Source organism: Bos grunniens, chromosome 17, assembly GCF_055505025.1.
Source record: "Bos grunniens cultivar Pamir isolate PY7600 chromosome 17, Bosgru_T2T1.0, whole genome shotgun sequence".
NCBI classification, from domain to species: Eukaryota; Metazoa; Chordata; class Mammalia; order Artiodactyla; family Bovidae; genus Bos; species Bos grunniens.
The window spans coordinates 11,090,857-11,118,439 of NC_141181.1; the positions used below are offsets into that span (position 1 = coordinate 11,090,857).

The 27,583-nt window shown below is 40.0% G+C and overlaps 1 long non-coding RNA gene across 6 annotated transcripts in view; it reads left to right on the forward strand.

Annotated features, from left to right (window-relative positions):
• Positions 1–5,193: 5,193 nt before the first annotated feature.
• Positions 5,194–27,583, forward strand: part of LOC147355011 (uncharacterized) — a 55,879-nt gene continuing 33,489 nt past the window's right edge. For 3 of the 6 annotated variants that reach the window (XR_015144144.1, XR_015144143.1, XR_015144145.1), the window contains exon 1: positions 5,337–5,591. This is a non-coding gene — a long non-coding RNA (uncharacterized LOC147355011). Of the gene's footprint in view, positions 5,592–6,113; positions 7,160–27,583 lie in introns of those variants that run through there. The other 3 variants (XR_015144147.1, XR_015144142.1, XR_015144146.1) reach the window with 3 other exon arrangements.

The window sequence follows — 27,583 nt, forward strand, 5'->3', positions numbered from 1 at the left end:
ATCCCTGGGTCAGGAATGTCCCCTGGAGGAGGAAATGACAACCCACTCCAGTATTCTTGCCTGGAGAATCCCACGGACAGAGGAGCCTGGTGGGCTGCAGTCCATGGGGCTGCAAAAGAATCAGACTGGATTTAGCGACTAAACAGCAACAGCAATAACAATCTGACATCAGGGAGCAGGTGTTAAGGTTCAAAAGACTTTTGGGGACGAGGGCTCTTGTAGTTCTTTTGTATGAATTGTTTTGTCTGAAAGGTGAATACTCACTGATCTGAGTCTATGGTAACCTCTGTTTTTTAAAGAAGTCACCTTTCTCTGTGACCACCTGTATATCAGCTCCTTTTCTTTGCTCTGAGCTGCTTATATTGGATGAAGGTAAGAGGAATTGTTTATATTATTAATAATCTCTGTGGAAAGTCATATATTGTCACTTATAAACTAGCATATGCTTGACTTGATTTCTTTTGTAGTTGCTAAAGTTCTTTATGGGTTTGGTTATTTGCTCTTTTTACTTTATTCAGTGACTAATATCAGTGTAAACCTCTGTCTACTGGCAAACTCTCTGTTGACAGACAGAGCCAAGATTTCATAAAATGCAAGTACTGCTAATCTGATATTTGAGAAGCATAAAGCATGAGAGGCAGTGGTATAAATATGTTTTATATTACCTTATTACAAAATTAATAAATGCTCATTTTTGCAAAATGACAAAATTGGAAAAATAGAACACAATATGACTAATAACTCAACAGAAAAGGGTCACTTGTTGTCATTTGCTGAGCATGTTATTTTTATATGATTATTATCATGTAAAATAGACTACATCAGTGTTTTCAAGAATATATATTCTGATTTGAAAAGTAATACCTGCTTGCTGTAGCAAATTTGGAAAATAAGATACTTTTGATAAAGAAGAAAATTAAAGTTAATTATATCACCTGAGATAATATTTTAGATATTAATTTATTTCTTTGTAATTATTTACATGCAAAACATTATTAAAAAATAAGCATTTCTTAAAATATTCATGGAGAAAACCCCAAGAAACATTTAAAAATATTGTGATTTTACATATGTCCACAAATTCTTTGATACTCTTCCCTTCCCATCCCATCCAACTGAGCGTGAATTCTACTTAGTGACTGACTTTGATCAAAAAGAATAAACTTATTATCAGAGAAATGCAAATCAAAACCACAGTGTGGTACCATCTCACGCTGGTCAGAATGGCTGCTATCCAAAAGTCTACAAGCAATAAATGCTGGAGAGGGTGTGGAGAAAAGGGAACCCTCTTACACTGTCAGTGGGAATGCAAACTAGTACAGCCACTATGGAGAACAGTGTGGAGATTCCTTAAAAAATTAGAAAGAGAACTGCCATACAACCCAGAAATCCCACTGCTGGGCATACACATCGAGGAAACCAGAATAGAAAGAGACACGTGTACCCCAGTGTTCATCGCAGCACTGTTTATAATAGCCAGGACATGGAAGCAACCTAGATGTCCATTGGCAGATGAATGGATAAGAAAGCTGTGGTACATATACACAATGGAATATTACTCAGCCGTTAAAAAGAATACATTTGAATCAGTTCTAATGAGGTGGGTGAAACTGGAGCCTATTATACAAAGTGAAGTAAGTCAGAATGAATAACATCAATACAGTATATTAACGCATATATATGGAATTTAGAAAGATGGTAATGATGACCCTTTATACGAGACAGCAAAAGAGACACAGATGTAAAGAAGTCTTTTGGACTCTGTGGGAGGAGATGAGGGTGGGATGATTTGAGAGAATAGCATTGAAACATGTATATTATCATATGTGAAACAGATCGCCAGTCCAGGTTTGATGCATGAGACAGGGTGCTCAGGGCTGGTGCACTGGGATGACCCTGAGGGATGGGATGGGGAGGGAGGTGGGTGGGGGGTTCAGGAGGGGGACACATGTACACCCATGGCTGATTCATGTCAATGAATAGTAAAAACCACTACAATATTGTAATAAGCCTCCAATTAAAATTTAAAAAAAAAAAGAATAAAGTGAGGAAATTTCCTGGTGGTTCATTGGTTAAGACTCCATGGTCCTTATGCAGGGGGCACAGGTTTGATCCCTGGTCTGGAAATCCACTTGCTCAATGCCACCAAAAACAAAACAAAAATAAAAACCCAAAAAAACAAGCAAAAACAAAACAAAAAGTGGGAATAATGGTATGCAACTTCAGAGACTAGGTCATAGAGGGAACCGCTATGGAATACTCACTTGGTGGACAATAGCCGCCATTTTGTGAGCAGCCATATGGAGAAGCCCAGATGTGGAGAAGCTGAGGCTTCCTGCAAATAACCATGGGAATACTCCATCTTGGAAGGGGATCCTTCAGCCCCACTAAAGCATTCTACCATGAATTTGGCTCACATGTTGACTGAAATGTCCTGAGAGAACCTGAGTCACAGTTGCCTGGCTAAGTTGCTCCCTGGTTCCTAAACCCGACAGCTATGTGAGATAATACATGTTTGTTTTCTTAAGCCAGTAAATTTTGCAGTAATTTGTTATGTAACAATATATAATCCAAACATCAATATGTCTGAAGGCATATAAAGTATTAGATCACCTTTGCTTTTATAATTGGAGATGGCAATGGCACCCCACTCCAGTACTCTTGCCTGGAAAATCCCTGGACAGAGGAGCCTGGTAGGCTGCAGTCCATAGGGTCGCTAAGAGTCGGACACGACTGAGCAACTTCACTTCCACTTTTCACTTTCATGCATTGGAGAAGGAAATGGCAACCCACTCCAGTGTTCTTGCCTGGAGAATCCCAGGGACGAGGGAGCCTGCTGGGCTGCCCTCTGTGGGGTCGCACAGAGTCGGACACGACTGAAGCAGCAGCAGCAGCAGCTTTTATATTTGCAACAGCATTATGGGCGTGAAACAATTAATGTCAGGTCAGATCTGTCACTGGTTGCCCCAACTGTGAAGGGTGTTTGTTTTTGCTGTTTCTAATTGGGGTAGAGGGGAACCTAGGTATGAGATCTTCTAAATTTCTCTGTCTTTCCCTCCCACACATTCCTTTCCCTTTTTTTCCCCTCCCTGAGGCTGCTGGCTGTGTGATACCTTTTGTGAGGTTTATTTGCAATGATTGACCTTGGCCATGGATGGAAGCCACCCAAAAGCTTTATGCTAGACTGAGACACAAAGTAAGTATCCACTGGCCAGTGTCTGAGATGATTTATTGTCAGATTTTGAAGTGAAAACTGGGTTGTCTTTTGAATTTATTATTTGCTTAGCGCTCCAATATAGTTACATTTAAAAAAAAAAAAAAAAGGAAAACAGAGAAAAGCGTCTTGTGATTTATAGTAGTAAAACAAAGCTCAAACTCATCACTCACTGTCAACTATCCTGTTTGGTTTCCACAGCATTTGTGCTCAATCACCCTAACCTTATTTTGTATCTATCTTTAGCAATTATTTTCTGATTATAAATATACTATCTTTGAAGCTTATGTCATCAGCCTGTGTAATAGCTACGGCAACCCTAGAGCACCCACTGGCAGCTCCAGACTTTTTCTATGAAGGTGCTTGTTGGAGCTGTGTAGCAATCCAGCAGGAATTGGGAGAGGGAGCATTTGTCTTGAAGCTACAGAGTGGCAGGAAATTACAGGGGCGGGGTGGGGGTGGTGGTGATGACTCTTCCCGTGCTTCCAGGCATTTGTTGGCAGCGCCATTGAAAACCATACTCTACTGCAGAAACTCTTTCTCCGTCTTTTTTGTCGTCAGGTCTTCCTCCACCAGTCCCTTAACTGCTATTCCTTAAAGCAATCATTTTTAAACTTCAGTATGTGTCAGAATCACTTGGCACATGCGTTAAAACAGATTTCTGGGCGCACCTCCAGAGTTCCTGATGCCGCAGGTCAGAGTAGGGTGGGAGAATTTTCCTTTGCAATGAGTGCCTGCGTGATGCTGGTGCCACCATTCTGGGACCACACTTAAGAACCACAGTCCTCAAGCTCTGTGTTTGCATACATAGTAGAGGGGATCCCAAGTAGACAGGAGCCCATGCAATGAAAGAGATTGCCAAACTGCTTTGCATGAAGCAATATAGGAATATGTGTTTGCTTTTGAGGGAGGAAGTGAGGAGGAGAGAGAAGGAAGATGTGAAGTGGTGGAATGAAGATAGCTTGAGGCTGAGGGATCAGATAAAGATCAAGGCAGCTCTAGAAATATGCCTGGTAAAGGGGTCCTTGGAGATCTTTAAACGTTTCTCTTCCATATTAGGAAAAATCTTAGAATAGAAAAAATTCACTGTCTCCTAGCAAGATGTGTGTGAGAGAGGGAAGGAGAGACAGAGTTATGGACATATTCCTATATGAAGAAATGAAGTCAGATACTGATTTGTGCTAAAGGTTGATGCAGTGATGAAGAGAGAGAGCGCCTTTGAGATGGTAAAGTGGCCAGCAAACTAAGGAAGCAGTAAGTTGTAGCCAGAGGTGATCCGAACAGAATATGTTTGTCCTTTGTCCTCCCTACACCTCTCACCTCAAGTTATCATTGAGTTGGAGAAGGATTCGGGTTTGCCCAGCCCATGAAAATGAGGGCTTGACTCAATCATATCTAGTTGTCTAGAGGCCAGAGAGGCCTCAGTTAACATCCAGGTAAATTTCTCTTGCTGTTATCATCTACTGTGTGCTTACTCTTTTTTAAAAAATTAATTTTTACTGGAGTATACTTATTTTACAATGTTGTGTTAGTTTCTGCTGTACAGCAAAGTGAATCAGCTGTACGTATGCACATAGCCCCTCATTTTTGGATTTCCTTCCCATTTATAGAGCCTGAGTAGAATTCCCGGTGCTATACGGTATGTTCTCGTTAGTCATCTACTTTACACATAGTATCAACAGTGTTATGTGTATCAGTCCCAATCTCCCAGTTCACCCCGTCGCCCTCCTTCCCCCTCTGTGTCCATATGTTTGTTCTCTATGTCTGTGTGTCTATTTCTGCATTGCAAACAAGAGCTTTGATGCTATTTTTCTAGATTCCACATTTATGCATTAATATATGATATTTGTTTTTCTCTTTACGAGTTAACTTCAGGGTGAAGTAGGACTAGAAATTGTGCGATTATTCTTAAGTCTTTCCTTCAGGGTAAGCAGATGCACTTCTTTAAGTCAGGATCTCCAGAGGCTCCTGTTTGTCTTCTCCTCCTGAGTTCATTAGATGTTATTGGCAGATAACAGCTACATGTTGCAGGTGATTTTTATTCTGATCTCCAGGTGAAGGTTGGATGTTCTCAAGCCTCTGGGAAGGGAGGAGCTTCCCATCTCCTTTTGGGGAAGACCAGGAGAACAGGGACAGTCAGAAACAGGTCCGTCTCAGCTGAGGGAAACGAGAAAGATGTTGCGGGGTTACACAGGCATGTTGAAGCCTCACGAAAATGCCTACAACTTCCTATCGCTTTCTCTGTTGTCAGGCAATTGAGAGATCTAGGGGTTTACGCCTTCCCTGTTACAAGTCATCTTCAAAATTGTCTTCATCCAGAGAACTCGGTGAGGGTCTGAGGGAAGAAAAGGGAGACATAGCTACAGCGGGATTTGAGGTAAACAGACCTGCTTCCTGCCTCCTCTTCCTTAGATACCCAAGTGGTCCCCATGCTTGTGCATCGCTGTAGGAGTTTATCTGTCGGCTTCAGCACTGGCTAATTCAGGATGTTTTCAAGCCTCAGAAGGAGATATGGCCAGTCAGAGGATTTCCTTTGAGGTTAAGGGTAGACCTCGACGTGGTGCTAATTAGGGGAGGGAAAAGTCTTGTTTCGCAGATGCTGCTGCACTCTGAAAAGCTGAGGAGACTAAACACTGAAAACTCTGTTATGGTGATGATGCTGGTCGTGGTGGTGAATCAGACCATTTTTGCCTGTAGGCATCCTGCATACAGTCTAGCAGTCCCCCACAGAACAGTTCAGTGATTAGTTTTCTCTGTTTTCACTTTACTGAGGTAAACATTGGAAACTAAAAACAGTACCTTTTTAAGGTGTATAAGTTGATGTTTTTATATATGTGTACATTAAAAAGCATTAGATTGCTGACAAAGGTCCATCTAATCAAAGCTATGGTTTTTCCAGTAGTCATGTATGGATATGAGAGTTGGACCATAAAGAAAGCTGAGTGCAGAAGAACTGATACTTTTGAACTGTGGTGTTGGAGAAGACTCTTGAGAATCCCTTGGACTGCAAGGAGATCCAACCAGTCCACCCTAAAGGAAATCAGTGCTGAGTATTCATTGGAAGGACTGATGCTGAAGCTGAAACTCAATACTTTGGCCACCTGATGTGAAGAACTGACTCATTAGAAAAGACCCTGATGTTGGGAAAGATTGAAGGCAGGAGAAGGAAACGACAGAGGACCAGATGGTTGGATGGCATCACCAACTTGATGGACATGAATTTGAGCAAGCTCTGGGAGTTGGTGATGCACAGGGAAGCCTGGCGTGCTGCAGTCCATGGGGTGGCAGAGTTGGACACCACTGAGCAGCTGAACTGAACTGATACATTGTGAGATAATCACTGTGATCAAGGTAGTTAACATATCCATCACCTCAAATAGTTACCACTTTATAAAAAAAAATATATTTGACTGTGCCATACAGCATGCAGGATCTTAGTTCCCTGATCAGGGATGGAACCTAGTCCTCTGCAGTGGAAGCTCAGAGTCCTAACCACTGAACCATCCGGGAATACCCGGTTACCACTTTTTAAGTTCAGTTATGGATGCGGCTCCATACTTGGAATTCCTGATCAGGGTTAAATGTTTTTTCCAAGCAACAAAACTCATGTCAAAATGGAGTGTTGGCACAGTCCATCAACTGGAGAGTGCCTCAATTGAACTGCTGGACCAAGACGTTATTTTTCCTGCTCCAGGCATCCCTACCCTTTTCCTTCCCTGCTGATTTTCATACTGCTTCCCGAACTCTCCCAGAGTCCCTTTTCAGCATGTTTCTGACTGTTCTCTACCCACAAAAGGGAAGGTGTGTGAGAGCTAAGCTCCACTGTGACTGTCAGTTCTAGGCATTGTACCAAGACCAACAGAATCTTTGTCTGGGCTCTTCCCAGAGGGCATGGGAGTCTTCACCCAACAGACAATAAACAATAGGGAACAGGGATGTCGACCATGGGCGTTGCATAAGAAGTGCCTCTTTTCATTATTCATACTCTCTGTCACTTGCTCAAGGGGCCTTAATTCAAATATGGGAAGACAAAATTTTAAAAAAAAGGATTGATTCATGGAGGAAATGGCTTTTGAAAATAAACTATGAATAAAAGCATTTCTGAAAATTAAAATTAAATGATGATGATTCTGACACATGTAAAAATTTAAGGACCATATAGATCACCTGGGGATGTTGTTAAACTACATATTCTTATTTAGTCAGTCTGGGATAAGCCTGCTGCTGCTGTTAAGTCGCTTTAGTTGTGTCCGACTCTGTGCGACCCCAGAGACGGCAGCCCACCAGGCTCCCCTGTCCCTGGGATTCTCCAGGCAAGAACACTGCAGTGGGTTGCCATTTCCTTCTCCAATGCATGAAAGTGAACAGTGAAAGTGAAGTCGCTCAGTCGTGTCTGACTCTTCGTGACCCCATGGACTGCAGCCCACCAGGCTTCTCCGTCCATGGGACTTTCCAGGCAAGAGTACTGGAGTGGGTAAGCCTGAGATTCTGCATTTCTGACAGTCTTCTAGGTAATCCCATTGCTGCTCATGTAGGGGTCAAACTTTGAGAAACAGGACTTGAAAGATATTCAAGGAGAAAATGTGTCAATCACTGTGTAAAACTGCTGAAATCCTGTAGACAAAAAAGCTACAAAATCCGGAAAGATCTGTACTAGTACACAATTTTTATTGCTGTTGGATAGTTATAACTTGCATAAATCTTCAGAATGTTGTATGTTGTTTTAGGGGAAAGGGGAACTCTTATCTTCAACTGACAGGTCTGCAAGCAGAAATGGTTAAAAAGTTTATGTACCAAGTCACCTTTAAGTCAATTGTGTAAATGTTGCATTGTGTCTTAATCTCAACATGCAATAGCATGTACCAAGGGTGGAATCTATATCTCCAGCTATCTTTTATTTTGTCTTGTTCATGACAGAAACACTATATCCCACGTTATTTGAAATGATAACTCAAAACTTAATGCTAATGTAGTTACCAAGCCATGACCTAAATGAAGAGAGAGTTTGGCCAGATGACTTAAGTCACTGATTACAACTTTTTAGATCTTTCTTTCTTGTCCCAGCTTGATCTTCTCTAGTGTCTTTAGTCTCTGGCTGTTTGGTGACTAATAATGAAAGCTTTTGAGAATTTGGTCCAATCAACAGTTTGCTTTTAATGCCACTTGAATCTGATCACTGTTGTTCAGTCACTGAGCTTGAAGAGTTGCTAAGTTGTGTGCAACTCTTTGCTACCACATGGACTGCAGCATACCTGGGTTCCCTGTCCTTCACCATCTCCCAGAGTTTGCTCAAACTCATCTCCTTTGAGTTGATGATGTCATCCAACCATCTGTCACTCCCTTCTCCACCTGCCATAATCTTTCCCAGCATCGGGGTCTTTTCCAGTGAGTCCATCAGGTGGCCAAAGTATTGGAGCTTAAGCTTTAGAATCAGTCCTTCCAATGAATATTCAGGGTTGATTTCCTTTAAGATTGATTGGTTTGATCTCCTTGCTGCCAGAGGGACTCTCAAGAGTCTTCTCCAGCACCACAATTTGAAAGCATATTTCTTCAGCACTCAGCCTTCTCAGCAAACACCAGGAAATGGTGAAGGACAGGGAAGCCTGGTATCTGCAGTCCATGGGGTCACAAAGATTCGTACATGACTGAGTGACTGAAAAACAACAATCCCTATACCAAAATGTCCTAAGAGGTTAATCAACATAAATGTATGTGAAAAAACTCTCCTTACTGCTGAAATTTAAGACTTATCTGCAGAATAATTTCTATTAGAATTCTTTGAAGAGAGCAAGTAAGGGAATAAAAATAAACCAGGGAACATAATTTATTTAATCTTTGAAAAATACTCATATACTTTAGTAAAAAGTTAAGTCATCCTTGATTGAGGGGTTCCTCTGCCCCATGAAGTCTTTGTTTCCTGTCAAGAAATAAAAAGTAGAGATACGGCATTTTCCTGAAGAAAGAAATATTGACAGTGTGGCATCCTGGAAATTACTTCTGACATGTGTCTAAATGATCATTTTTATAAATGATCTGGATGGTCAGTGATGCATAGTTAAATGGAAATTGTTGAGTACAATAACAACGTTCAGGAAACTAATGACTGTTTCTGATTGGAATTTAAGGTGTGGTTGTATTGTGGTTGAGTTTCAAATATTAGCCTCTGGTCTCTCAGGTTACAGGCTTGGAACTTTGGTTATCTTTTTTTTGAGAGGCTTTCCAGAAAAAACAACTTCCTTAACTTTGAAGAGGCTGATTAAATGTAAGTTTATGTAAAAATGTTTTCCTCATTATAAAAATCTATAGACCTTTCTTATAGAAAACTTAGAACATATGAGAATACTAAAAAAAAAAATAATAATCCATCTCACTGCAACTCCACTATTGTTAACATTTGGGGTTTCTGTTTTTTAGTATCTGCATTTACCATAAAATTTTACTAACCTTGCATGAAAATCTTTGTATGTTCAAGTGTGTTTTCTGGTTTAATAGATACGCTAAAATTATTTTAGTAGATTTTTTCATAAAAAAAGCTATAACAGTTTGCACTGTCTTCTGTTAGGTATGAGGGCATGTATTTTCCCACATTTTCTTCATCATAAGAGAGGTCATCCCCCTTGCCTTTGGCATTGGTCTCTTTCTCTTGAACCTGTTGCTGATGGGCCTGGTCCTACGTGGTCATTGGGCCTGTGATGCCATCTGCTACTTTTTGTTGTCAATGTCCTTGCCTCTGCCTTGAATTGCGGAACCTCAGAAATACTTATTTCCTGAGATTTTGGGTCTCTTATGGCACCAGTCTTCCTCCTTGGGTAGGAGTATTAGAAAATATCTGGGTTTCCTTCATGGCACATACAACGTGAGGAAATTATTTTTCTATGCACCTCCCTCTGATAGTGCAGAGTCATGGCTGCACTTCACGCCACATACGATGTGGGAAGAATTTTTTTCTGTATGCCTCCCTCTGACAGTGCAGGTCTGCAACTGTTGCACCATGTTGAACTGGTTCCCAGGCTGAAGGCAAGGTTTCTGAGGGAGCTTGCAGCCACCCCAGACAACACCTGGGAGAGTGGGGCACTAGCTTTGATGTTCTGCTATTCTTTGGTATTTATTTTAGTATCTCTAAAGTTTAATCCCCTTATCCCATGGAGGTTTGGAATTTGACCTCCCTTTCATAACTTCCTCTTTCTTTCAGACATGGAAGGGTTTTCTTCTTCTTTCATTTCCTTTCTTGTCTGGCTGGGAGTTTGTCTACATAATGTTATCTTTCAAGATGTTATGATGGAAATCATGCGGAGAATCATGATTATTTATTTTACGTCTTTAACAAGTACCTTTATAGCACTGATTATGTGCAAGGCACTCTTTTAAGCATTTCATGAATATTACTTCATTTAGCCCTCATTGCAACCCCATAGGATGGGTAGTGTCATTATCCCTACTTTACTACTGAACTGAGGCACAGAGCAGTTGTGTAACCAGTCCACGTTTACACAGCCTATGCTATGCTATGCTACGCTAAGTCACTTCAGTCACGTCCGACTCTGTGTGACCCCAGAGACGGCAGCCCACCAGGCTCCCCCGTCCCTGGGATTCTCCAGGCAAGAACACTGGAGTGGGTTGCCATTTCCTTCTCCAATGCATGAAAGTGAAAAGTGAAAGTGAAGTCGCTCAGTCGTGTCGGACTCTTAGCGACCCCATGGACTGCAGCCTACCAGGCTCCTCCGTCCATGGGATTTTCCAGGCAAGAGTACTGGAGTGGGGTGCCATTGCCTTCTCCATAATAACAAGTGTTGGGAGTATGTGGGAAAACTGGAACTTCTTTCATTGCTGATGGGAATAGAAAATGGTTCAGCCATTTTGGAAAACAGTCTGGTGGTCGTTTTTCAAAAGGTTAAACATAGAGTTACCATATGATCCAGCAATTTCACTTACAAGAAAAATGAAAAAATAGGTTCCACACAAAATCTTGTATGTCAGTGTTTATGGTAGCATATTCATAATAGCTCTAAGGTGAAAAATCCATTCAAATGTCCATAAAATGATGAATAGATGAATAAAATGTGATATATCCATGGAATAGAATATTATTTCACAATAAAAAAAGAGTAAAAGACTGAAGCATGCTACAAAATGGATGAACCTTGAAAATATAACAGGCTTCTGTGGGGTGTGAATGCGCTTATTGATGAACTCCATGTCTTCCTCCCTATTCCCTTCCCAGGAAGGCCTGGCCAGATCATGGCCTCCTTGAGCCTCTGGCCAGAGGGCCAATACCCACCACTGCAACTCTCGGCAGAGTAGTCATTGCATCCTCCAGAGTTCTGCTTGGGCCCGAGGACTAGGGTGTCCCTCCCACTCATGGGGATCCTAGGTGAGATGTTCTCCAGCTACTGCTTTGAGAACCTCATCTGTTCAGTGGTGGATGCTGCCAAGCCTTCCCTGTTCTCTGGCTTGGATTTACCATAGGTCCTTCCCTGTGTGGCAGTGAAGGATGAAGGGAAGGTGACATAATGCTCTTGGCACTGTGAGTATTCCAGGGACACCATTTAGTAAATCAGGCATTTGTTAAGGAAAGGTTTCCCTGGTGGCTCAGTCAGTACAGGCTCTGCCTCCGATGCAGGAGACCTGGGTGTGATCCCAGGGTCGGGAAGATCCCCTGGAGAGGGAAAGGCAACCCACTCCAGTATTCTTGCCTGGAGAATTCCATGGATGAAGAGCCCGGTGGGCTACAGTCCATGGAGTTGCAAAGAGTTGGACATAACTGAGTGACTAACACTCACTTTTCACACTTGTTAAATACAGTTAGCCCTTTTTATCCACAGGTCATGCATCCACCCGGGATTCAACCCCCTGGGGGTAAAAAATACTTGAAACATTCCAGAAAGTTCTATGAAGCCAAAGTTGAATTTGCCATGTACAGCCACTATTTACGTAGCATTTACATTGTATTTACAGATATTTGCATTGTATTTACAGATATTTACACAGCATTTACCTGTACTGGCTATTATAAGTAATCTATGGATAATGTAAGCTATAAGAGATGATATGTGTAGGTTATATGCAAATACTATACCATCCTATATAAGGGACTTGAGCATCCTCTGATTTTGCTATCTGAGAAGACAATGGCAGCCCACTCCAGTACTCTTGCCTGGAAAATCCCATGGATGGAGGAGCCTGGTAGGCTGCAGTCCATGGGGTTGCGAAGAGTTGGACACGACTGAGCTACTTCACTTTGATTTTTCACTTTCATGCATTGGAGAGGGAAATGGCAACCCACTCCAGTGTTCTTGCCTGGAGAGTCCCAGAGACGGGGGAGCCTGGTGGGCTGCCATCTGTGGGGTCAAACAGAGTCGGACACAACTGATGTGACTTTGCAACAGCAGCAGCAGGGGGTCTTGAACCAATCACCCATGGATACTGAAGGTCAACTGTAGTGGCTGAGATTTGTCTTTCCCAGGTTCATTTAGTCATTAGGAAGTTGAGGACAGTGGTGCTGAAAAGTGAAGCTGCAAAGTGAGCATCGGTTTTCCAAAGACTGGAGGATATCTGAAAGTGAAAAAAAATTATTAGAAAGTTTTTTCTTTAATAAACTTCTAATTTTGTTTACAAAGCACTAAAGCTTCAGTAGGAAATACCCGACTATGTCTCACCTTATACAGAACTACAGAACATTACAATGGTTGGGGAGGGTATGACAAAATGGAAGAGGAGAATATACATCTAGTGTACAAACTGAGAAATTCAAATTGAAATGGATAGAAGGTTTTAGAAGTTGAAAAAATTCCAAAGGCATAAATAATAATTATTGGGAACTGCTGCTAGAGACAATCTGAGAGGGCTTGAGCTGATTTTCTTAGTAGTCAGTTTGGGAGGTGGAGATAACCTAACCATCCAAATGCACAGGTAGAGGACATCAGGCAACTTTGCATGTGGAGTTAAAGCAGAAACCTTTATTATACTGTATCACACAGTTTGCACATTATTGCAGTGTACAGTATATAGAGAAACAGAGGGGAAATAATGTCTGCAAAAGAAATGTGAAGGAAGTCACTTAAGAAAGACCATGATTCCATTTACATGAGATATCTAGAATAGGAAACTCTATAAAGGCAGAAAACAGATTGGAGATTACCTAGGGTTGATAATTGGGGTATGGGAAGAGGCAGTGACTGCTAATCTGTACAGAATTTCTTTCTGGTACACTGAAAATGCTCTAAAATTGAATGTAGTGATGGTTAAATAGCTCTATAAATATAAAAAGGCTTACTCCTTGGAAGGAAAGTTATGACCAACCTAGATAGCATATTCAAACGCAGAGACATTACTCTGCTAACAAAGGTTCATCCAGTCAAGGCTATGGTTTTCCCTGTGGTCATGTATGGATGTGAGAGTTGGACTGTGAAGAAGGCTGAGCACCGAAGAATTGATGCTTTTGAACTGTGGTGTTGGAGAAGACTCTTGAGAGTCCCTTGGACTGCAAGGAGATCCAACCAGTCCATTCTAAAGATCAGCCCTGGTATTTCTTTGGAAGGAATGATGCTAAAGCTGAAACTCCAGTCCTTTGGCCACCTCATGTGAAGAGTTGACTCATTGGAAAAGACTCTGATGCTGGGAGGGATTGGGGGCAAGATGAGAAGGGGATGACAGAGGATGAGATGGCTAGATGGCATCACTGACTCGATGGACATGAGTCTGAGTGAACTCTGGGAGTTGGTGATGGACAGGGAGGCCTGGCGTGCTGCAATTCATGGGGTCGCAAAGAGTTGGACACGACTGAGCGACTGATCTGATCTGATAAATATACTGAAAACAAACTGCACACTTTAAATGGCTGAATTATTGTATGATATGTGAATTATATCTCAGTAAAACTGGATATATAGAGCCATACTATGTATATATAGAGATTATATATTGATATATATACTTTAAAAAATTATTTATTTATTTGGCTGCACTGGGTCTTCCTTGTAGCATGTGGGACCTAGTTCCCTGACCAGGGGTTGAATCCAGGGCCCCTGCATTGGGAGTGCAGAGTCTTAACCATTGGATCACCAGGAAAGTACCTGGAATATATATACTTTAATTTCAGAAGAGTTTTCTTGATTCATAGTTTTTGTATGAAGTGTGCCTTTGCAAAATTTTTATTTTAGGATAAGTATTATTAAATTTAAAAACATTATTCTATTTTATTGCTCTGTTTTTTTTCTTCCGGGGGCCTCCTATTACATGTACATCTGATTTTCTTTGTCCAACTTCATTCTCTACCACTTCTCTTAAATTATTTTTTTAAGTAATTTCATTTATTTGTTTTTGGCTGTGCTGTGTCTTTGTTGCTGGGTGGGCTTTTCTCTAGATGCAGTGAGTAGGGGCTACTCTGTGGTTGTGTTGTGTGGGCTTCCCATCGTGGAGGGTTCTCTTGCGTGGAGCACAGGCTCTAGGGCACGTGGGCTTCAGTATTGACGGTGCATGGTCTCAATCGCTGTGGTGTTCGGGCTCAATAGTTGTGGCACACTGGCTTAGTCTCTCTGAGGCATGTGGGATCTTCCCGGACCAGGGATTGAACCCATGTCTTTTGCGTTGGCAGGCAAATTCTTTACCACTGAGCCATTTTTGATTTCTCTTAAGGCATCATTTGTTACGTCCGTTTGCTTTTAGTTTTCTTTATTTTACTCTTCTTTTCTGAAATAACTGTTAAAAATAATTTTTACTGTTATCATATCATTTCTATGTTCTTTTATTTATATTGCCTTTTCACCTTTTGATCTTCTTAATTTTTATAATTTGATTTGAAATCTTATATTCTAATTTTCATCAATTTTGTAGTAGCATCTTTTTGGTATGTTTTCTTAGGAAATTTGTGTCAGTATCTGTTCTCGCTTTTCTTACAAAAACTACATATATCCAAAATCTGTTCTGTTGCTCATTTATGTGAATTAGTTTTCCTGGATTTTAAAAGTACTAATGTGTGAGGATTGCTGTGAATTTGTTGTTTGTATGAAGTGTTAAAAACATCATTTAGTATTTTCTGAGATCTCTCAATTCTAATTCTGTTCTCCCCCTGCATTTTCTTTGTTCTTTTATTTGCTTCTGTTGCCTCTGTTTTGTTTAATTTGGAATTTATTCTTATCTATTGGTTCTTAGTGAAGGGCCTTGTGCTGGTAGGAAACTAGCACTAGGTAGATTTTAGAGTTCATAAGGCTGGTTCTGTACCATCCCCTTTGGATCCCATGTATGATCACCTACAAGTGTGAAAACGTCTTCCACTTCACTGTTTTTTTCTCAAATTGTTCCTCCATGTTCCCCAGTTGTGTATCTGTTATTTCTTTGGGCTTTCCTCTTGCCAGGAGTAGTGGAGACTCTAACTGACTCTCCTGCTTCCCCTAGAGCTAATTTTCATACACATTAAGTTTCATAGATACGGGAGCTATGCCTCCACCCATTGGTGTTTTGGAAGCTGTGAGATATGTCATCTAGTTTTTCTTTTGTTGTTGTTCAGTCGCTCAGTCGTGTCCAACTCTGCAACCCTGTGGATTGCAGCGCGCCGGGCTTCCCTGTCCTTCACTGTCTCCTGGAGCTTGCTCAAACCCATGTCCATTGGTGATGCCATCCAGCCATCTCATCCTCTGTTGTCCCCTTCTCCTCCTGCCTTCTATTTCACCTACCATTTAATTCTGCTATCTAGTGGGCCCATCTCTTTTTACAGGTGGGTTTTGGTGAGAGTAAAAACTGTGCTTTTACTGCCACTGCTACTTTGTTAGAATCCTCTCAAAATGGAATTCCTGATCATTCACCCTAGTCTTCACCAAATTGTCTCCATATTGGTAAATAGCATCACTAATCAGTCACTTACACAAGCCGAAAACTACAGAGTCATCAAAGATGCATCCTTTCCTTTCATCCTTCACAACTAATTCATCAACATCTCCTGTTTATTATATCTCCAAGGTACATATTAAATTTACTAATTCCATTTAATCTTCACTGTCATCATTCAGGTCCAAAATGCTGTCATCTTCCTAGATTTCTATCATATCCTCTTTACTGGCCTCCCTATTTGTACTCTGCCTTCTGTTAAGAGCCTGAGTGATCTTCTAAAATTGTAGTTGCTTGTTACTTTTCTGTTTAAAATGGCTTTTAGTAAAATTTCAATAGAATAAAATCTTTCAATAGTATAAAATACCAACTCCTTTCCAGGTCCAAAAGGTCATATGTAATCAGATCCTTTCCTGATTTTTCCAAACCTCATCTCTCTTCTACCTTCTCAGTATCAGAGCAGTATAATTTTAAAGGTATATAAGAGATCCATAGAAAGGGAGAATATATAGAATGAAAGCCTGGCGACTCAATGAATTAGAAGAACAAGTGAAGTGAGAGTGTAGAGTAAGAGAAAATGAGGATTAGGAGACTGTGATCAGGAGGAGAGATGCTTTTAGTTAATAGTTTTGTCATGGGGTAGTTTTAGGTAAAAATACGTTTCAGGGTGTTGTCTGTGGCTGATGAGGAATGCTGTGGCAGTTATTGAAATCAGAGGCTAGAGTGTGGGATGGGTTAACTACATGAGCATTGCTTTTGCCCAGTATGATGAGAGGAAATGGAGTGATAATTACTCATGAAAATAAAGTTTATGGTTGAAATCACTATACCAAAGGCTTTTCTGTCTACAGAACTGAGAGATGTCATTAAAATTAATGAAAACTCTCTTAAAAAGCTGGGAAAATATTGATCCAGTCTGAGTTTCCATATCTCTGTCTCTCTCTCTCATGATTATTTTTAGATTTGGTACAGGCCATAACCTGCTGTTGTGTATGTGTGTGCAGTAGTGTCTGACCTTTGTGACCCCATGGACTGTAGCCCGCCAGGCTCCTCTGGCCCCCCATGGACTGTAGCCCGCCAGGCTCCTCTGGCCCCCCATGTACTGTAGCCCGCCAGGCTCCTCTGGCCCCCCATGGGCTGTACCCCGCCAGGCTCCTCTGGCCATGGGATACTCCAGGCAAGAACACTGGAGTGGGTTGCCATGCCCTTTTCCAGGGGATCTTCCCGACCCAGGGATTGAACTTGCATTTCCTGTGTTTCCTGCACTGGCATATGGATTCTTTACCATGTTAGCATTGGCCTTAAATTGCCTTTTACTCAGCACTCACTGATCCATCCTCAGATAGGTGCTCTGGGGGATAGGAAAGCAATAACTGATTCCAGGATCTTTTTTTTTTAATTGAGATATAAATTATACATCATAAAACTCACATTTTAAAGTGTACAACTAAGTGGTTTTTGTATTTTCAGAAGATTGTACAATCACCAACACTATCTAATTCCAGAATATTTAATCACTCCCTAAGAAATTTGGATGGCATCAGCGACTCATGGACCTGAGTTTGAGAAAGCTCTGGGAGATGGTGAAGGACCAGGAAGCCTGGCGTGCTGCAGTCCATGGGATCACAAAGGGTCGGATATGACTGAGTGACTAAGCAACAATAACTAAGAAATTTTGTGCCTATTAGCAGTCCATTCCCACTTGTCTTAGTCTGTTAGGGCTGCTATAAAAAAATATCATAAACTCTGTGGCTTTTAAACCATAACATATTTTTCTCACAGTTTTGGTAGCTAGAAATTCTAAATCAGAGTGTCAGTATGATTGGGCAAGATTCCTCTTTCAGCTTCCAGATTTTTCAGACTTCTTGTATCCTCAGATGGCAGAGGAATTAGAGAGCTCTGTGGAGTTTCTTAGAAGAGCTCTGATTCTATTATAAGAGCTCTACCCTTACAGCCTAGTCACCTTAAGGCCCTACTTCCTAATAGGGAAGGATTTTAACCATGTGAATTTAGAGGGGGACATAAACATTCATAGCATAACTTTCTGTCATACCACTTATACTTTCTGTCTCTACGGATTTGATGATTCTGGAAATTTCATATAAATGGTATAAACATATACGACTTTTTGAATCTGATTTGTTTTACTCAGCATAATATTTTTTTAATATAAATTTATTTATTTTAATTGGAGGTATTATTTTTAAGTATCATATGTATCATGGCCTGAGTTAGTACTTTATTTTTTATGACTAAATAATATTCTGTTGCATGGACTGATAAGGAAGGATTTATATCCGCTATTTCTTTTCTACTTGTCTTATGCTTTTTTTTTGATCCATTACTGCTTTTTTTGTGTTAAAGATATTTTCTAGTGTACCATTTTAATTCCCTTGTCATTTATTTTACCTCTTTTTCAGTTAATTCCTTAGGTATTTCCCTGGGAAATATCTCCACTTGTAATGATTTGGTTTGGATTTCATGTGCTAAGTCACTTCAGCACTGTCTAACTCTTTGCAACCCTGTGGATTATAGCCCACCAGGCTTCTCTGTCCCTGAGATTCTCCAGGCAAGAATGCTGAAATGGGTTGCCATACCCTCCTCCAGGGGGTTTTCTTGACCCAGGGATCAAACCCACGTCTCTTATTAATGTGCACTGGCAGGTGGGTTCTTTACCACTAGTGCCACCTGGGGAGATTAGTACCAACTTAACTACAACTGTATGTAACAGCCTTGTTCCTATACAGTTCAGGTACCTCTCCCTCATTTGTGCTGTTATTGTCATAGAAATTACATCTCTCTACGCTGTGTGCCTCTCAACACAGATTTATAATAATTATATGATGTGGTTTTCTTTTAATCATATGTGGAAAAAAAAAGAGACAAACGAAACATACACCTACATTTTATATTTGTATATGTAATTACCTTTACCAGTGATGCTTTCTTTTTTCATGTAGATTTGGGTTACTCTCTAGTGACTTTTCATTTAAGCCTGAAAGTCTCTTTAGTATTTTTTTGTAGGACAAGTTTGCAGTTGATTAATCTGCTTAACTTTTGTTCATCAGGAAATGTCCTAATTTCTCCAATTTTGAAGGATAGTTTGGCTGGGTATAGAATTCTTGGTTGACAGTCTTTCTTTGAGCACTGTTAATACGCCATTTCCACTGGCTTTTGATGGGCTCTGATGAGAAATTGGCTGTTAATCGTACTGGAATCACTTGTATATGATAAGTCACCTCTCTCTTGCTGTTTTCAAGATTCTCTTTGTCTTTCTCTTTCAACAATTTGATTATGATTGGTTCCATGTCCAGTTCTACCTGTTGTTTCTTGACCTGCATACAGATTTCTGAGGAGGCGGGGCAGGTGGTCTAGTATTCCCATCTCTTTAAGAATTTTCCACAGTTTGTTGTGATGCACACAGTTAAAGGCTTTAGCATAGTCAATGAAGCAGAAGTAGATGTATGTCTGGAATTCTCTTGCTTTTTCTATGATCCAGTGGATATTGGCATTTTCATCTCTGGTTTCTCTGCCTTTTCTAAATCCAGCTTGAACATCTGGACTTTCTTGGTTCATGTACTGTTGAAGCCTAGCTTGGAGAATTTTGAGTGTTACTTTGCTAGCATGTAGATTCTTTAAATTATTCATCTAGCAGTTCCAATGTTGGTCCTCCATTTTTGTTTAATGATTTTTTGCTGGTTATGGGCCATACTTTCTTTTTTCTTTTTCAATATAGTAATTTTTATTGAAAACTGAACATTTAAAATGATGTTAATATGATAAATCTAGAAATCATATTCTCCTCCCCACCTAGGATTGCTGTTTTTTTTTTTTTTTCGCTTAGTATATTTTCTGAGCTAATTTTATAAAGTCTGTGTTCTTTGTCGAGTGTTCTCAATAAAGCCTATATTTGATTAGCTTAATAATTAGTTAATGATTGGACAGAAATTTTCTTAAACACCTGTAACCAATATCCCTGTATCTTGCTGAAGGCTGTGTGTGTGTGTGTGTGTGTGTGTGTGTTGCAGCAAACCTTCAACACTCAGGCATTTAATAACTTTGCCTTCTTACTTGGGCAGGTCTCAAGGTCAGCCTACAGTGAGAACATAGAGCCTTCTCAGACCTTTCCTGAGCACGTGCACAGCCCTGGACATGTGTATAACCCTACTCATCTTATGGGCCTCTAGATTCCCAGAAATACGGTGGAGCTTCCTAATGCCCCTGTGGGCATCTCACTCCTCAGCCTTTCTTTTTGAAACTTTTTGTTAGCTTATTCTTTATTGCAGTGGTTATCCACTGCCTCACCCTGCCATGAAATTGACCAATTGCCTCTGGTTGTTTTTACAAATTCTCCTGGGGAAATAGCTTCTGCACTGAGTGAATTCTGAATCAGGTAAAATACCACGGCCTTGAATATAAGAAGGGCAGAATAATGGCATTCGTCTGGGAAAGGTTTCGATGGAGCTCCACTACCATTCTTCTCACTCTGGTTTTTATCAGGCTGTTGGTTTACACTGTGTTTGTAGGCTGTTGGTTTTTGTCATGATTACTTTTGGCTTTTTAAGGGTATCTCAAACCTGCAAAGTGAAGGCTTGGAATAGGACAAGTAAAAATGCCACAAAGCTTCCTCTGCTTACCAGAATTCAGCCATTTCCCTTGAATAAATGCTCCCAGCATCAATAAAACTTTTGGGTTTTTTCCCCCAGAGTTTGGAAGAATTTGACTCTGATAGTGTTTTCTATTTTCATCATTGATTTTATGGGGGAGAGAATTTTAAGAGGTCCTAACTCTATAATTTTTGGTGACATCGTCTCTCTAAAGATCTTATTATGTGACTATATAACATGGTCCAATTGGTATTTATTTGGAAACATATTTGTAATACATTGTATTCCCTAAGACTGGAATTTTTCCAGCTGATTCTTTAAGTTAAGGAGTCAGAAAAACTCATTTCTTGGGTGTAATGTGCACAATTAGACCGTTTAGATGTAGAAGACTACTGAGAGAAAATTGAACATTTTTATTTCATTTTCAAAAATAAAGTGAATGGTTGCCTGGAATCTTTCTTGCAGTTCTGGTTTATATATGTTAAGAAATCATAATGGTACACTGATATGCATATAAAATTAGAGTTTAGACAAATTTGTAGACAAATTAAAAGACAGGCTGTAGTTATAAATTATATCTTTGATTAATAAATTTATGGAAGTTGTTTTCTCAAGAACTAATGAAAATGAAGTTTGTCTTATTAAAATTATCACATTAAAATTGCTACATTTTTCTCTCATTTTTTTCAAGGAAATTTGACAGAGCAGTAGAAATTAATTAACATTTAAAAGAAATTCTTGCCATAAAATATGGCAAGATTTAGATTTAGCAGGATTTAACCCAGTTTAAACTCTTGTTCCTGATGCTGTGACAGATTTAGAGGTTGTATTTTGATATATTGTTCCATTCAGAGGAACCATGATTTGACCCAGGGTATGACCAAATGGCTATTCAAAAACCTATTTTTCCATTAGCAGGCCACAATTTTATGGGCTATATATTGAATAAAAATTAGAAATTACTTTATTGCTAACTGAAAGAAGATATCAAATCTTAGGTCCAACACTTTAGCAATGATTCTAAAACCTCTGTGAAGATTTGACTTTGACCATGAGTCATAGGAAATTGTATTGTTCTAAGCCTGACTCTAAAAGCTCTAAATTGATTTTGGTGGTTGGAACTGAATCTTGGCATTTTTATTTAATTTTGGCCAGTGTGTTTCCTGTGTTTTCTATTATTGTATGTGCAGACTATGTATGTAACTATATTTTATATATATATATATATACACACATGTATACATGTATATATATATATATATATATATATATATATATATGCATTTTGAGAGGGAAAAACTGCAGAGATTTTTAAGTTTTGACTTTTTTGTCACAAACAATAGGATCTTCAACTTGGGAGTTCTAAAATAAGTGTCAGCATGAAGGATGAAAACATCGTAGGGCACATGCACTTAATTATATTATGCTCAGGGTGGTTGGAATTATGCATTAAAAAGTAAAACATAAAGCTGACTACACTGGGCATGGTGCCCCCCACTTGGAGGGCTAGGGCACTATTCCAGGGCAGCATTGACGAGGCTGGGTGGCAGTGAGGACCTGAAGTGGAAGGATGAAAGATGTTAAAGAAGGTGAAACACCAACATTTTAAATTTATTTTTTCCCCACATAATATAATTCACTTCACTTAGACTGTAAAATTTTATGGCTTTAAGCATCAATTCCAGTCCAATAAAATGAACTTTCTTTCCCGTCCGTCTTCCTCAGAATAAGTACTGTGTGTTCCTTATAGATATTTGCAAATACTTCTAAAATATCTGAGGGGAGAAGTCTTCAGATGGAGGGCTTAACACTAAAACTAGCACAAAAAGCATTTTCAGACAGTGATTTAAAAAATTAAATTAGTTGTCAACTTTTATATGTAGGGAGTTTCTTCACATGAAAATAGATTTTTAGCTTTCCTTGAAAATATGGGTGCTTGACCAGATGGATTATTTTGTCATGAAGCAGTTCACTGGGGTTGTCCCATCACATCATGGCAAAGAGATGGGAAAACAGTGGAAACAGTGAGAGACTTTATTTTGGGGGGCTCCAAAATCACTGCAGATGGTGACTGCAGCCATGAAATTAAAAGATGCTTGCTCCTTGAAAGAAAAGCTATAACCAACCTAGACAGCTTATTAAAAAGCAGAGACATTACTTTGCCAACAAAGGTCCATCTAGTCAAAGCTACAGTTTTTCCAGTAGTCATGTATGGATGTGAGAGTTGGACCAAAAAAAAAGGCTAAGCACTGAAGAATTGATGCTTTTGAACTGTGGTGTTGGAGAAAACTCTTGAGAGTCCCTTGGACAGCAAGGAGATCCAACCAATCCATCCTAAAGGAAATCAGTCCTGAATATTCATTGGAAGGACTGATGTTGAAGCTGAAACCCCAATACTTTGGCCACCTAATGCGAAGAACTGACTCATTTGAAAAGATCCTGATGCTGGGAAAGATGGAAGGCAGGAGGAGAAGGGGACGACAGAGGATAAGATGGTAGGATGGCATCACCGACTCAATGGACATGAGTTTGAGTAAACTCTGGGAGTTCGTGGTGGACAGGGAGGCATTGCTTTCTGCAGTTCTTGGGGTCACAGAGAGTCGGACATGACTGAGGGACTGAACTGAACTGAAGAATTGGGCTCTGGATGGTTAGTTTGTATTTGATAAACATACAATTTTTAAAAATTATACCATCTCCAGTAATTGACTAACCTTGAGATAAGCAGTCCAGCTATGATCAGCAAGGCTTTAGATATCAGAGCATTAAAATACAAAAAAATTAAAGATTAGGTCAATACAAGGATTGTAAGTAAGTGATGAAGCTTGGATACTGATTTCTTGACTCATGCCCAAGTCCTTAATATTGTGTGGTACCCATGGAAGAGCCTAGGTGAAGGATCTGAGGCCATGACCAGTTGACCTAGAATTGGAAGGCAGTTCATTAATGACTATAATTTAGTTGAGCTGGTTTGTTGAATGAAACCACAGTTCTGCCTCCTTGTATACACAAGCCTTCATATACTTGAAGTACAATTCGTTCTCCCCAACAGACTGACAGAGCAGAAGTGCTGCAGTGAGATTAGCAGAGGACATAGCAGAGATTCACAGAAGGAAGATGGCCGTGGTCATTACGACCTGGCTTGGTAGAGACAATGCCCCGTCTCTCACAAGGAATTTCAAATTCATGACTCAGAGGACTGTTTTGGACCCACTTTTTCAACATTCCTTAAAGTGAAGGGAAGTTTCTGGTCCTAATTGCTTCCTTTGAGGTCACCTCAGGCCTAGTGTTGGAGAAGGCAATGGCACCCCACTCCAGTACTCTTGCCTGGAAAATCCCATGGACGGAGGAGCCTGGTGGGCTGCAGTCCATGGGGTCACTAAGAGTCGGACACGACTGAGCGACTTCATTTTGACTTTTCACTTTCATGCATTGGAGAAGGAAATGGCAACCCACTCCAGTGTTCTTGCCTAGAGAATCCCAGGGACGGGGGAGTCTGGTGGGCTGCCGTCTATGGGGTCCCACAGAGTTGGGCACGACTGAAGCGACTTAGCAGCAGCAGCAGCAGGCCTAGTGTGGGTCGACTTAGTCTGAGAAGATGAGCAGGCCCCAGGGAAGATGGTGCCGTGTTGACTGTGCCCTGGAGCAGCACCCTGGTTCCCCACAGGCCCCTCGGTCTTTCCTTTGTCACGGCAGCTGCACAGTCCAGGTTCATTGTCAGAGTCTCTGCCTCTTGGCCAGATGTTGGAAGCTTCACAGGATGCAAGAATTAAGGAGTGGGACCCCACCCTCAACAAAATTGCTTGTGCTTTTCTGAATTCAGGAGAGATCACCCCAGAGTTAGTTTAGAGAGAAAAATAACTGTAGCAGAACCTGTTTTGCATTTACTCTACAAATTAATTGCCTCTTTACACATGTAGCTCTGGATTGTTTACCAATATATGACATTCCTGAAATTTCACAAGCTCTCTTTAAATAGTACACTTTATTTTCAGGCACAATTGAAGAACTCAGTGAAAATCAATTTTTGCTTATAAAAGTAGATTCTATATTACTTATTTGCTATAACTCAATGATTTGTTAAATGTGACAATAACTTAAATATGTATAGTTGAAGAAGACTTTATTATCAATATGAACCCTGGGTAAACAGGGACCTTTTTCTAGTTTTATTTTGTGGAATAGTAAGGTAATACCTTTTATATGAATGTGGACATAAGTATAAGTCACTTTTCAAAATACAAACAACATGATTTCTTTAAAGATATTTTTCACTAGAAAATTTTAACTCTAGAATGAAAGCTGCAGGAAAATAAATATAATTCCCTGTAATGTGGTGAAAGATGGCCTTTAGAATGGAAATAGCAGATTTCCTCTGAATGAATCCTGGCCAGAAGATGGAGAAAATTTGCTAAAATGACAGTGATTAACTACAAATATCAGAGTCAATATAACACACTCTTAAAATGGAATGAAGTTCTTAGGGCAGCATGAACATTTAAATGATGAAGCCAAAGACTGACAACCATTGATTGCAGTGTGAGTTACTTTTTTTGCTAGTTTGTTTAGGCTTAACTATCTAATTTCGATCAAATCTCTATTGTTTAGAACAAATTCTATTTTTTGTTAAGACTACTCCCTTAGAATTTAATCAAAGAAGGATTGAAAGGAGATTTGCTTTTGTGGAATCTTCTGATGCAGGAGTCACTTTAAAAGTGACCCAGTTGAGATCTTTAATCCATTTTGAGTTTATTTTTGTATATGGTGTTAGAAAGTGTTCTAGTTTCATTCTTTTACAAGTGGTTGACCAGATTTCCCAGCACCACTTGTTAAAGAGATTGTCTTTAATCCATTGTATATTCTTGCCTCCTTTGTCAAAGATAAGGTGTCCATATGTGCGTGGATTTATCTCTGGGCTTTCTATTTTGTTCCAGTGATCTATATTTCTGTCTTTATGCCAGTACCATACTGTCTTGATAACTGTGGCTTTGTAGTAGAGCCTGAAGTCAGGTAGGTTGATTCCTCCAGTTCCATTTTTCTTTCTCAAGATCGCTTTGGCTATTCGAGGTTTTTTGTATTTCCATACAAATTGTGAAATTATTTGTTCTAGCTCTGTGAAGAATACTGTTGGTAGCTTGATAGGGATTGCATTGGTGGGAATGCAAACTAGTATAGCCACTATGGAGAACAGTGTGGAGATTCCTTAAAAAACTGGAAATAGAACTGCCTTATGATCCAGCAATCCCACTGCTGGGCATACACACTGAGGAAACCAGAAGGGAAAGAGACACGTGTACCCCAATGTTCATCGCAGCATTGTTTATAATAGCCAGGACATGGAAGCAACCTAGATGTCCATCAGCAGATGAATGGATAAGACAGCTGTGGTACATATACACAATGGAGTATTACTCAGCCATTAAAAAGAATACATTTGAATCAGTTCTAATGAGGTGGATGAAACTGGAGCCTATTATACAGAGTGAAGTAAGCCAGAAGGAAAAACACCAATACAGTATACTAACGCATATATATGGAATTTAGAAAGATGGTAACGATAACCCTGTATACGAGACAGCAAAAGAGACACTGACGTATAGAACAGTCTTATGGACTCTGTGGGAGAGGGAGAGGGTGGGAAGATTTGGGAGAATGGCATTGAAACATGTGAAATGTCATGTATGAAACGAGATGCCAGTCCAGGTTCAATGCACGATGCTGGATGCTTGGGGCTGGTGCACTGGGACGACCCAGAGGGATGGTATGGGGAGGGAGGAGGGAGGAGGGTTCAGGATGGGGAACACATGTATACCTGTGGTGGATTCATTTTGATATTTGGTTTTAAATTATTTAAATAAAAGAAAAAAAAAATAAAAGTGACCCAGTGAGCATCCTATCTTATAGACCAGGGCTTCCCTGTGGTTCAGATGGTAAAGAATCTGCCTGCAATCCGGGAGACCAAGGTTCAATCTTTGGGTCAAGAAGATCCCCTGGAGAAGGAAATGGCCACCTACTCTAGTGTTCTTGCCTGGGAGAATTCAATGGATGGAGGAGCCTGGTAGGCTACAGTCCATGGGGTCACAAAGAGTCAGATATGACTGAGCTTTGACTTGTCACTTCACTTTCATCTTATAGACCATTCATTTGGTGGATGATGGGATTTGTAAACTGAAAAAAAAAAAAAAAAAGAATTCTATTGCTGGACCAAAGAGTGACTCCTCCCCTATAATACATATTTGCATGACAGTTCCCTGCAAAAATGTGCTTGATGTATAACTGAATTTTGGGTTGAAAAACTTTTGTTAGAAAATTACCCTCTTTGGGGACTTCCTTGGCAGTCCAGGCATTTAAGATTGTGCACTGCACTGCAGGGAGCATGGATTCAGTCCCTGGTTGGGGAATTAAGATCCCGCATGCCATGTGGCCCAAAAAAAGAAAAAAGAAAACTTAAAAATTATAAAAAGAAAGTTACCGTCTTTGGAAAGACTACAGTGAACATCCAGTCCTACACCTACAGAAGTGCTTTAAACATTTGCTTCCATTTTATTTTTTAATTTTTTTTTTCAGAGATGGAAACAGTTTTAATCAGAAATTTACCTGATGAACTTTGAACTTCGTTGGAGAATTCCGACGAATTTACCACATGACTACATGTGTAACATGACTCACTCAGAGAATCTGTCATAAGACCACTGAGAGAAAGACTACCATGGGTTACTAACTGGGATACTACAATTAAAGAAAAAAAATCACTTGTTTCCTAATAATATTACAGCAATGAATCCTAAACTTTAGCTTGCATTAGAATCACCAAATAGCTTATTAAGGCACAGATTTCCAGGCATTTAAGGGACTTGACAATTAAGTGGGAAAATGGCAAATGAATAATTAACCCTAGAAAGAAAGTAAAACCCATATGTAACAAACAATACAAAGTATC